Below are 13,865 nucleotides of genomic sequence, written 5' to 3'. Positions count from 1 at the left end.
TGCCTTCAGACCAACATGTCCGTCTCGATGCCGGACGCAGACTATCTAGGCAGAGACCCTAGAGGGCGCACAGCTTTTCCTTTTAAATGTCGTCTCCTGATGATCAAACGGCCCCCAACTTCTTTTCGCCATTCATCCTTTCTCTATTACATTTATCAAGCATTTTATGGCTTCGTTTGGCTTGTGTTAGGAAGTGACCTCTAGTCAGATTTATTGATAATTTCTTCAAATGTAATTTTTCATAAATATTTTTTCAGCATATTTTTTTATGATATAGTTTTGCTTATCCCTTTATGTTTTAGATCTGACAGATTCTCTCACAATTGACATTTCTGGGTATTTCATCGAAATGGAAATCCATCATCCTTATTTATTAATCGCTTTATAATATGCCTCAGGATATCGTTCAACTTCTGATCCATCATTCTCTCTCTCTCTCTCTCTCTCTCTCTCTCTCTCTCTCTCTCTCTCTCTCTCTCTCTCTCTCTCTCTCTCTTCCTTCTTCTTTTTGTGAATTTACCTCTGGAAGTGGTGCCTTGCAATCCGGTCCCTCTCGTCCTGGTGTACCGCCACCACCACCACCACCGCTCGTCACCCATCCCCCTAGCCCCTGCCCCCTGCCCCCTCCCCCTCCCCCCCATCTCCCTCTTTCCAATTCAAGAAAGGAGGAGATCACGACCATCACCCCTTGTTCCCTTGGAAGGACGACGACGACCTGATACGACCTTTAGCCTAATCTCGAAGGAGTTTCTCATGGCTTGACTTTGATGCTGCTGGATCCTGGAAGTTGGAGCTTGACTGGAAAACTTCCAGAGGCTTTCGGAAGCTGCCGAGAAAGAAAAGAAAAAGAATCAAAGAACAAAGCCCAGTGAGAGTTAAGGGGGATATGAGAAAAATTCATTTGTACTTAGGTTTAATGAAATGCAACAGCTGGTCAGGAGTATGAAAAACAGTGGTTGTTTTGCATAATGAGAAACGTGGGACATAGTGCATTCTGCAAAAACGTTAAAGAACCAATCATCGTCAAAATATAAGAAGTTGTAAAAACCGTAGCTGAATTATATATAGTATCCCACATACATCCTGTAACTCATTAGCTTCGTTATACACCAGCTTGTCAAACCGTTTTACTTGTGCTGTGTCATTCAGGCACAATTTTCCTTCATGGATGTTGTAGCCCTTCCTTTCCAATAATAATAATAATAATAATAATAATAATAATAATAATAATAATAATAATATCTTTATTTCAGCTCAGGGCCATATACATGGAATATACGAAATACAGACAGTAACATACTCAATCGAGATACATGAGACAAGATAAAAAAATGAATAATCGGCATTTATCCACAAAATAGCCGAGGTAGCTAATACTTAATTCATATCCTATATCCAGTCCTTTCTGGGTATGCCTGTCCTTCTACTATAACTCTCGGAAATTATACTCTATTTTCACCAAACTATAATCCTGCAGTCTTCCAGCATTACCGATCTATCTCAAAAACCTCTGAGCAATGTTCTTACTTGCTCTAACCTACCTTGGGAATAACTCTCACTCAGGGGGAATGACGAATGATAAGTGCTTCGTATCCTGCCGGGGACGAAACACTTATCAGTTATAATTCTCCTTGGGTGTAAGTCATCACATTGCCGACATGAGGTGGAATGCAATGTATTACATTTTATATATATATATATATATAATATATATATATATATTATATATATATATAGATATATTATATAATATATAATTATATATATAGGCAAAATCCACGAAGAACCTGAAACAGTGGAATAACTACTGGGAGGTCTTTCGACCTTGCGTCATTTACTAGGCAGAGTGGTATAAATATGAAAGTAAGTTTATAAAAAGAAAGCTCAGTAAAGGACGAGAAGTCGAAAGGCCTCGCAGCGGTTACTCCATTGTTTCACTTTCCCTCGTGGATTTTGCCTTTTTACCTGATACGTATGTAACTGTACTAGGAACAATGCATGCCCTCTTGACTTCTCAGATTCTGCACACTTATTACGATACGTTCGTGGCTACAAAGCTTTAGACCTAGACAAGATTATGAAGTAATTCTGATGTCTGCTGTAGGATTCGAACTCACATCCAGATTATCAGAACGAAGTCATGCTTCCGACGCACATTAGGTTAGATCGCTATCGTGTACACACACACACACACACACACACACATATTATATATATATATATATATATATATATATTATATATATATATATATATATATATAGATATATACATATAGATATATATATAGATATATATAGATATATATATATATATATATATATATCTATATATATATATATATATATATATATATATATATATATATATATATATATATATATATATATATATATTGCTACGTCTATAGAACGCCTCGCCTTCCCAGCAGAGTTTTAGTTATATTTAATTAATAAAAGTAGCAGCCATGCCGTCTCCTGAAGCTACTGTTGTTGGAGAGTGGGTATGTCGTAGGAATGATATTTCCGGTCTGACGGAAGCTTAGGGTAAGAGAGGCAGGTCACAAGAGTAGCTAGGCTTCGAGATGGATTTTAGGGACTTCTACAATAAGACCTATTTTCCTTCCCAATTTGCTGGCGTTGTGTTTACCACCTTTCAGGCAATGCTCGAGGCGGTTTTTTTGGAAGCCCCGTGATTCGAACCACCCAGTATCGCGTCTCAGTCGGCTGCGAGACGTGATCTCGGACAGAGGTCAAATGGCCAGCCTCCCAAAATTAGGCCTACCCACGACGTACTGGTGGACACGAACCCCAGACCTGAACAGAGGGTCGGCCGCATTCTTCTACAAGGATACACAGAATATTGCATAAAGGTACGTCTGAAAGTGTAAACTTCAACCCAGCACCTTTTACTACCATACGACTCTTGCTAAATTCATTTTCAATTCTCATTTTTACCCCTTCTACATCAGAAGCCCTTTGTCCTCATCGGGCCACGTGCTCCCCTTTGTGACTTGTTAAAGACCAAGTTTTCGTGCATACCTCAGTGAACCATTCGAGTTTACCTTCCCCAATGTTAGAGAATTAATCAGCCTTAATCAAAGCAAGAAGTCATTTTTCCTTTTATCTCGTTTAATCTGGGATTCTTTTCCAGATTCCATGAGTCACGTGCCGTCTCTCTGCCGCAAGTGTGCATTAACCCAAGTGAATGAAAATCAGCTTGAATTGGATGAGACTATAAGCCCCAACGTGGGGCGGGCCAATATCATTTAACTTTTCTCCAGGCCAGCACGGGCCTTTTTGTAAATAAATAGTTTTAAAGTAACGAGCTGAGTTTCTGGCGACCTTCCTCTAAAGAAAGAAATTAATAACTATCAGTTTACGGTAAGTTCAAGCAATTCCCTCTTGAAATCCCTCAATTATTTCCGTTTACGTATCTAGCTTCTCTCAAGGCCCTATATACGTAAAATTGTCGACCTCGCCGAGGATCGAATCCGGGCTTGCTTTAAAAAGCTTGTAAATCGCGTTATCCGTTGTAAAACGTAAACTGTAAATTATTTTACAAAGCGTAAATCAAGCACACTTGCAGGGAAAGAAGACACACTGACTCACGGTAAGGTATTCCATTCATTAATATGATTATTCTATAACCAATGTTAGCTTAAGGTACGTTTAAGTATTTTTATTGTAGAAGTGTTTAAAGAGCGTAGGTAGAAATCTTATTATTGTAACGGCGAACGCGCCAGAGCTTTATTTTAGCGGCGAGCAAAACAATTTGCCCCGCGAATCTCTGTTACTTTGTGCTGTCCTCGTCGGACGAGACAGAGCACGTGTGTAGAATAGATGCCAGAAAGAACCAGATCAAAACTAGGAAGTGCTTTGCCAGGGTTTATTGCTGTGTTTGAAAGCCTAGCTAGTTAGGAGTGTTTTACTAATAGTTACAGCAAAAGAAGTGTACAATTCTTTTGTCTGTGATATGTTAGGGTATTCATTTTAACTTAGTTTTCATTCCAAGTGTTGGTAACCGCTACCTCTCAGCTTAAATTTCAGCTTAGAGCATTCTCGCGCCTGCGCGGTCTCAACCAACCTTCGTCTCATTCACAGCGGCAGCCATGTTTGTTTCCTCTTTCAACAGTATCTAAACAATTTAAGCAAAGTAACGTAAGTCACGAAGTTTTAACGTAAATAATATCAATGTCTGTACTAGTATCTATCGTTCTGCCAGAGAAATTAACGTAATTCGCCTTTAATAGGAAACTAAACGTTCGTGTTGTAAATCGCCTCGCATTTACAGAGAATCAGCTGATTCGCCATCAATGCTAGCACACCGTGGTGCTAACCTGCTCTTCTCGCCTCACGTGTTCCACCTCGCATCGCTCACTCGCGCGCTGAGCGAAAATTTCATTTCACTTAACGTAACCTCATTTACAATTGTTTGCTAACATCGTTTTCAAATCCTTACCGTAATTTTTCACTTGTCCTTACGTAAAGTTAACGTAAATCTTAAAAGTAGAGTCACTTGCAAGAATTGTTAACGTAAAACGCGTCTTTGTAAATTTCATATTGAAACGCAAATCATTTCATAAGCGCGAGCCGCTTACTAGTAACGTAAAAATCGTCACCACTAGCGCGTTATCATTTTCATAAAACGTTATCCAAAGCAATTCTTTCATTTCACGTTAACGTAAGTAAATCATTTAACGCAAGTTGCGTCATATTACACTAACGTTAGTAGTTCAATTCAATATAAGGGAGTTCATTCACATATCATTTTTCACCCTCTCCGAGAGAGAGAGAGAGAGAGAGAACCAGAACCCAGTATTCACGAAGCCAAGAGTACTACATCTTACCATTAATTATAGCATGCCGAATTAACCTTATTTTAGTCTCTTGTGTCTTTCATTTACAAAGCGTGATACGTACGCGCATGTGTCCAGTGCCCCGTTGCAAACATTTATTTGTTTCATTTATCGAGTACTTCAGCGAGTGACTGAGCATTTCTAAATTTCCATTACCTGTCGTTGCCCGAGTGGTCTTTTCATTTTCTTTATCACGAAAGATTGCGTATACCGCAAGCACAATTCGCACAGTGTGCACGCCAATTCATTACTTCCAGACAGGGAAGTCGTTACCAGTTTAGGACTGGCCACCACCAGTGCACGTCAGGTCTTATCATTTTACAGTGCCACTAATTCTTGACACTGTTCACCGACTGGCCGCTGAAGTACTCCCACCTTTTACTTTCTCTCCTCCACCATTACACTCTGCCCCGAACAGAGTGCCATTTCACTTCGGGGGGTATACTTGAGTATACTGCGTGTAGTGTCCGGGACACACCAGCACGATACCAGTGCTCAAAGGAACGCCTCCTCATAAGTGTCCATTGCACCCTGTACAGGCCGTACAGGTAGCCATTAAACCTGCGTGTCCGTCCTTACGGAACGCCCAAATAATTAGTGTGTCCGTGTACAAGGGTCAGTGATCCTTCGGAACACTCAACAAGGGAACGCCTCCCAGAAGTGCCACAATACCAGCACTACTAGTCTGCCCAAGGAACAAAGCCTCCTCATAAGTGCCGCGCACCTGTACAGACGTACAGGTAGCCCTATACCTGCGTGTCGTCCTACGGACGCTCTATTCCATTAGAGTATCCACCATTTGGATCACTGAACCAAGGAACGCCTCCTCATAAGTGCCGTGCACCTGTATTGGTCCTACAGTAGCCCATTCCAACGTCTCCCAAGTTGGGAACGCCCACCCGTAATGTGACGTGCGCCGCACATTCATTTGATTTTTCACCTCATCAGAAGTGCCAGTCACAAAGTGCCACCGAGCACCCAGTCCTTTCACTTTTCATTACCACTCGCAGAACACATTTCCAAGTGAGTGCTACTTTCCACAGTAGGCACTCCCATTCAATCCTTTATTTACTTCCTGGTCATCTTATTATCATTTTCATCCGAGCCTCTCCTGCAGCCTAAGGGAAATGTCTTCCCCTGCTTCCCGCGACTTCTTTGCCAGAGAGCTAGAGAAGCTCCGAGTCCTCATAACTCTGGGCAAGGAGGCTGGTTACACTGGACCAGCACTAGACCAGTGGATAAAGGCGCAGCAGGCTGCCGCGCGCCTGCAAGAAAAGGAAGAAAGAGAAGCAGAGGAGAAAGCCAGAGAAGCAGAGAGAGAAGAAAGAGAAGCAGAGAGGAAAGCCAGAGAAGCAGAAAGGAAGGCAAGGGAAGGGAGCGAAGCATGAGCTCGCTCTCAAGAGAAGGAACTCGACATCAAGCGGAGAAGGCCCGTAAGGAGGAGTATCCTAGCTCAAGCCACTCTGCCAGCTTCCAGCCCTGCACCCACTGTCTCTCTTAGTCCCGCCGTCTCTGGTCAGCCTGACATCCTTTCGATTTGCGAGCCTGGTCTTGATCCATTGGCCCGAGATAGAAATTTCTTCTGCACCACTCAGCCTCTTCCCACCCTTTTACGCCTACCTCCTCCCTTTTGGAAGAGGTAAGCCCACCAGTTAAACCCCGGACTTGTTTCCGAGGGTGATTCCACACGGAGGATTCCTTAACCTCCCTACCTCAAATCACTGCCAGAGAGGACTCCTCACCTGTGCCAGAGCACACTGCCAGCCTTGGTGACTCCACAGATTCGCAACCTGTGGGGCCATCTCGGCCTTACTGTCCAGTGCCACGGAAGAGGTTCTGGAACACGTTCTGCCGAGACTGTGGCCGCAAGGGTCACATGTCTGCCAACTACGGAGGGTGCGCAAATTTTAATATTCCTGCCATCGCAATGGCAGTTACAAATCCTTCCTCCCTAGGGAGGACCCCCAGCTAAGGTCCCCTATAACAGTCGTACCCCATCCAAAGTCATTATCAGCCAAGCCACGAGCAGCCTACGACGACTCTGGCGCTCAAGTCTACCCTGATACGGGTTTAAGACAGAATTCCCCGAGGGGCTAACGTTGATAGACGTCGATTGATCACCATTGAAGGTATCAATCACATTAAACTGATCCTTCCGACCGTCCAATTGAGGGTCACCAGACCTCACTTCTCCAAAGAATGTTACTCTTGCAGTTGCAAGCTACATCCCAGGAGGTTACGACCTCCTCCTAGGGCAAGACATGAAGTCTCCCTCACAATTCAAAAAGCCTAGGGGTCCTAACCCATGTCAATTCACTCCAAAGCAAGGAGTCACGAAACTCTACTTCTTCTAGAAGTACATCCACCAACAGTCTTCCCCGTTACCAAGGAGGGAGATTGACCATTCACAGTTCCGTTGCAAGACCTGTAACGTAATAGGGCACTCCACAAATTGGCCTAGATGCCCTAGCAAGTTATGTGCAGCGGACGCTGTCCAAGTCCCACAAGGCTTAGCCTTCCAAAAGAGACAGGACCCTCTGTCTCCCATAACCAAGGGCACGCTGAGGGGTATTGCACCTCCGGTACCCGCCACAGGTCCAGTCGACCTCAACTCTCTGCCAGTACCACTTGGCAGCACTGAGCAGTGCCAAGCTCCGTCCAGCCTGGACGTAGAGCCATCCACCGAACTTTGACCTCTGCGCCTGGCCCCGAGCTAGCGCCGGCGGCGCTAACCTTATCAAGGATCCTCCTACAGGAGACCCTCCAAACAGGCATGGAGCTTACCACAGCCCATGGCCAATCACTAGCTCCTCCTTCTTCATCCTTACCTCTGTCGCCCGAGGATGAACCTCCGGCAGACCTTACCTTTGTACCTCCTCTGGAAAACCAGGAACTGCCCAACCAGGAGTCAGCCTGGAGTTTTTTCCCTCACGACGGTTGTCGCAGCAGCCGGAGTGAGGGCCTCCCCTGCAGTAGGTTCCACCTCTACGACGGTTGCTGCAGAGACCGAATAGGGTGTTCTCCTGAAGTCCTTCAGGCTACCGCTGCCTCTGCTCCTGCCCGGCGTTTCTTGGCCCTTTCCCCAGAGTCGGTGCCTCCGTCTACTCCAAGGACTGGTATAGCCAGTCCTGGAGAATAAGAAGAAGAAGAAGAAGAAGGGACGTCATTAACATACTAACAAAAGAGCACATGCTCTCTTCCGTTGACACCTGTGCCCGAGGTACAGTGTCGCATTCAATTGCAGAGTGATCCTGGCACCTACCCAGGAGAGGTAGCCAGCCCGATCCCAGCCAGTAGCACTAACCCTCGAACCCCTAGAAATTGTTGTGATTAACTAACACTCATGTAAATGTCATAACTACCTCATTGCATTTCCTCCTGGTAAATTAACCACTCATCATCCCCAACGCATCATTACCTCTCATTATGTATTTTAACAATTCCGTCGCTGAACTGCTGCTGTGCGTACCACACTCTGGAATGATTGCGTCTTCATTTAACTGTATTGAGTAGGTTAGGCTAATGATTTAGTACCAGGGCATTAGGTTAGTAGCAAGTAGAATTTTCAAGTAACCTTATCTAGGGGTAGAGTAGACTGTCGTCACAGACAACCCGTAGTTATTACTTAGGCTAGATTACATCCCTACATTAAGTTAGTACACTTAGCATCTTTGCCTATAAGTTAGGTAGGCCATTGTAGTCAGCCCGTATCGCTCTCAAAAAACTTCAAAGTTAGAGTAGGAGAACTGGGTTGTCGAGGCGATCAACTTATTTAAGCCAAGACCTTCACGCCCGAAAGGGAGTGAATGCCTTCTTAACAGGGGGAGCTGCTACGTCTATAGAACGCCTCGCCTTCCCAGCAGAGTTTTAGTTATATTTAATTATAAAAGTAGCAGCCATGCCGTCTCCTGAAGCTACTGTTGTTGGAGAGTGGGTATGTCGTAGGATAATGATATTTCCGGTCTGACGGAAGCTTAGGGTAAGAGAGGCAGGTCACAAGAGTAGCTTAGGCTTGCGAGATGGGATTTTAGGTGGGACTTCTACAATAAGACCTATTTTCCTTCCCAATTTGCTGGCGTTGTGTTTACCACCTTTCAGGCAATGCTCGAGGCGGTTTTTGGAAGCCCCGTGATTCGAAACCACCCAGTATCGCTCTCAGTCGGCTGCGAGACGTGATCTCGGACAGAGGTCAAATGGCCAGCCTCCCAAAATTAGGCCTACCCACGACGTACTGGTGGACACGAACCCCAGACCTGAACAGAGGTCAGGCCGCATTCTTCTACAAGGATACACAGAATATTGCATAAAGGTATGTCTGAAAGTGTAAACTTCAACCCAGCACCTTTTACTACCATACGACTCTTGCTAAATTCATTTTCAATTCTCATTTTTACCCCTTCTACATCAGAAGCCCTTTGTCCTCATCGGGCCACGTGCTCCCCTTTGTGACTTGTTAAAGACCAAGTTTTCGTGCATACCTCAGTGAACCATTCGAGTTTACCTTCCCCAATGTTAGAGAATTAATCAGCCTTAATCAAAGCAAGAAGTCATTTTTCCTTTTATCTCGTATAATCTGGGATTCTTTTCCAGATTCCATGAGTCACGTGCCGTCTCTCTGCCGCAAGTGTGCATTAACCCAAGTGAATGAAAATCAGCTTGAATTGGATGAGACTATAAGCCCCAACGTGGGGGCCAATATCATTTAACTTTTCTCCAGGCCAGCACGGGCCTTTTTGTAAATAAATAGTTTTTAAAGTAACGAGCTGAGTTTCTGGCGACCTTCCCTCTAAAGAAAGAAATTAATAACTATCAGTTTTACGGTAAGTTCAAGCAATTCCCTCTTGAAATCCCTCAATTATTTCCGTTTACGTATCTAGCTTCTCTCAAGGCCCTATATACGTAACAATATATATATATATTACACGCGCGCTTGTTGCATAGATGTATGTATGTACTGATCTTTTCAAAATAATACTAACGTAGTCTTTTTTTTTCTATCATATGACTGTTGGTACTACTCTCGTAGAATGAGATGTTTAGAATATATTTATTTTTTACAAGATTTGAGCGTTTTCTCTGAAAACTGCCTAGGCAGTACGAATTTCGCTGTGAGATTATTTACGCATATATCATACATGTGAGCGCACAAGTCATATGTGCGTGAATGTGTGTTTCTGTTTGTGTAGAGGCGCGTGCGTGCTCAGTATTATATCGAACTAACCACAAAGACTTCCGTTATCGGGTTCTATCTGCCTATTATATCGATCTAAACACAAAGACTTCCGATATCGGGCTGTATCTGCTTGTTTGGCAAGAGATTATTGCTCCTTGTGAATTGGGACGCGCGTCAATCAGCGGAGTTTCGAAAACAATTCTCGGCACACTGATTGCTGAAGCCTTGTTAGCAGAGAACAGTAATCCGCCATTAGGAAGACAATAACAGCAGCGCTGCCCTTTTATCATATTCAAAGGTCTGCCGTGTAAAATAGAGCTAACAAAGCTGTACCAGGATGTTAACTGTTCAGTTTTGTTTTCCTAGACATCGTTTTTTCCTATCTGGACTATCGTGGTCTTTCCTTGGGGTAATTGTGTATCGTATTTAGAATTCATTAATTCAGTATTCCTCCACACTTGAACCAAGAGTTGTGCAAAGCCGTTTAGTCCAATCAACTTTGAAGGCGAGCAACTAGAATTGTTTTATAAATTGTAAACATGGCCTTCAGTCAGATGATGATGTTTAAAAGAATATTAATAAGAATTTGAAATCTGTAGGCTACAGTTCACATGCATGTGTGATTTTTTTTAAAACGGGTTTACGGGGTACGCGAAAAGTGACTGCCATGAAGAGGTGATGGAGTGAAATATTCTGTATGTGTCGACCAGGCTAAAGGAGAAATATTTGACTCAGGGCAATATTCATTCATGTGAACGAAAAATTTTATGTATATTGAGGAGCAAGAGAGTTGCTTTCCTCTATTTTTCTAACTAATGTAGACTTCAGAGTGCCTAGAAGTGGCATTCAGTTGGCACTGACTGACTTTGATAGAAGTATCATAGACCCCACTCAGATGTAGAAACGTAATTTTTTAGGGATGAAATAACTTGCCAAATATTGTAATGAGATCCAGAAACTGAGATTGTTGTTAAGGATGCCAGGTAAATCATGCTAGACACTCTCCCCTCAGTGCATAACTGTGAAAAGAGACTTGGAAATGTGAATAGAGAAGGAGGAATGCTACTACCACTTTCACAACCAGTGTAACACATTTTCAGAGTTAGGAACTAATTCTTGAAGGAGCTCTTCGTCCTCAGCACATTGCTTTCGACAGGGAATTCAGTATCAGCGTGATTTCTCTCTATCAAAACAGTTTGCAAAAGTATTTTTGTATCTGTTCTGAGTTCAAATAAAAAATGGCATTTTTAAAAAGGTACGGTTGGGTATTTTTCAAATTTTATCAAGTTACCCTACGGGTTGTTTCAATTTGTTCTGCCATGTTTGGGAGAGGGGAACACTGAAATATCTAATCCGGGAATGAGAAGTAAACAACTGAAAATATACATACATACATACATACGTACATATATATATATATATATATATATATATATATATATACACGTGTGTAATATATATGTGTGTATACATATTTTTTATATAAATATTTAATTGATGACAGGATATTAAGCAACAGTAATTCACTTTACCTTGGGATGTACTTTACACCAAAAGGGAATTATGATTGATGTGCGTTTCTGCCCCACCCGGGATTCGAACCAGTGTATGTGCCTTTTGGTTTAGATCAAAGGGCAAATATTCGACTTAATCCCCTCGGGTGTAAGTTAATCCCAAGGTAAAGAGAATTCGATTTGAAAGGTTATTTGTGGCTTCATATTTGTGATAGTAAAAAGTTATGCGTCTGTAAGTGACAAAACTATCAATAACGAACAAACACACACATGCACACACACACACACACACATATATATATATATATATATATATATATATATATATTATATATATATATATCCAAAATACCATAAGGATAGAATTTAAAACGGGTATATTCTCGACCAGTTGCACCCCAAGTTTATATGTATGTTAAGATAAACAGGATAAACTTATACACAAACATTTAAAATATCAGGCTGGGTTAGCCTTATTACATTATGAAAAGTGTGGTTATTGCAAATATTTTTTTTGTTTGTATTTGACTCCAGGCCTGCATTAGTTTACATTAAAAAAATTGACGGTAAAAAGGTTCTTTTTGCTTCCAGCTGGACTAAACTACCCACACTTATTTTACCTCTTATTGTGGCGGTCCTGAATTCAAACCCATTCAGGGCTTGGTAGATTTCACTGGCAAAACACGATCTTATTATCCCTGTAAGCATAAGAATTGTGGTTTTGGGGGGGAGGGGGGCTGGGTCCTGTAGGTCTTCCTATTGACAGCAGCCACTGTCAATAGGAAGACCTGGCCCTAACCTTGTGGGGGAGGAGGTTTGGGCGCTGATCTTATGTGCATATGTTTGGTCTAAAGGGGTTGCTTTCTCGTTCAATCGATGGATCAAGTGTTTGCATTCCATGGATTTTATATACATATATATATATATATATATATATATATATATATATATATATATATATATATATATATATAATATAATTCTCTCTCTCTCTCTCTCTCTCTCTCTCTCTCTCTCTCTCTCTCTCTCTATATATATATATATATATATATATATATATATATAATATATATATATATATATATATTATATTATATATATACATACATACATACATACATATCTTATATATATGTATTAAATGTATGGCTGCATCAGAATTTTCTTCTATAGAATTAGCCTGAGTTATATTACATTCCAACGTATTCTTAGAATTAACAAGTATTTTGGCATCATAGCTGTCTTTTCAAGTAAACAAAATTTCGTTGTTATCGTGTGCCTATCCTTTACATATTTTGTGATATTACAGTTCGCTCTTCGAATAATTCTCTAATACGAAATATGTAGAATTTGTTACATCGTTATAGACATGGGATTTGTATTAACAGGTTTTTCAAGTCCTTTTTTGTCTCTTGTTATTCTTGAATGCCACATTAGCACTAACATTTTCAAGTAAACGGAGAGTATCTTTACAGTTTTATTGTATGGCAGCACAAATAACTTAATTTTTTCTATAATGTTGCGCTTTTTTTCATAAATCGTCTTTCTGTCGTTCTCTACATTTTCTAATAAATTTTCTGTTTTATTTTAATTTCTTGCCATTACTCTAGATTGCTTCTATTTTATCATCAATATAGTTAGGGACGTACAAGTAATGTTCACAATAGCTTGGCTGTGAGTATTGATTCTTTACTTTTTTGCTGTGTCCTTGCTAAAAATTTATAAATACAGACATATTTTGTCATACAGAAAGGCTGATCCCGACTACCCGATTAAGCTGTCTTAATGTTCGGTTACACTGCTTGTCATCATGGCATATATCTTGTGAATTTCTGCTACAATGTTCCAGTTCTCTCGAAAAATATCTTAGCACACAATTGGACAAGAATATACCTTTTTGTTAAATTTTTCCTTGTAGTACTTAACATTTAAACAGTGTATTTCAGTAAGCTATTAAACACTATGTATACACGTACACACACGCATATATATATATATATATATATATATATATGTGTGTGTGTGTGTGTGTGTATATATATGTATAGATATATATATATATATATATAGATATATATATATATATATATATATATATATATATATATATATATATATATATATGCCCTTTTCCTTAACTGATGGCAGCTCCACAGAGGAAACTACAACGTTCACATCTGAATCACTAAAACAGCTCACTAACACATGTTACTGGTCTTTGATGCAAATTTAATGTGTACCAAACCTGAGAAGTACCTAGTGAACGGTTGTGGATCCCATACTGGGAAGAAGCGTCCCTTCAACGGCAAAGGGCTCCTCT

The sequence above is a fragment of the Macrobrachium nipponense genome, chromosome 41 (genome assembly GCF_015104395.2).
Source record: "Macrobrachium nipponense isolate FS-2020 chromosome 41, ASM1510439v2, whole genome shotgun sequence".
Classification (NCBI taxonomy): Eukaryota; Metazoa; Arthropoda; class Malacostraca; order Decapoda; family Palaemonidae; genus Macrobrachium; species Macrobrachium nipponense.
Note: the sequence above shows the minus strand (reverse complement) of the source record.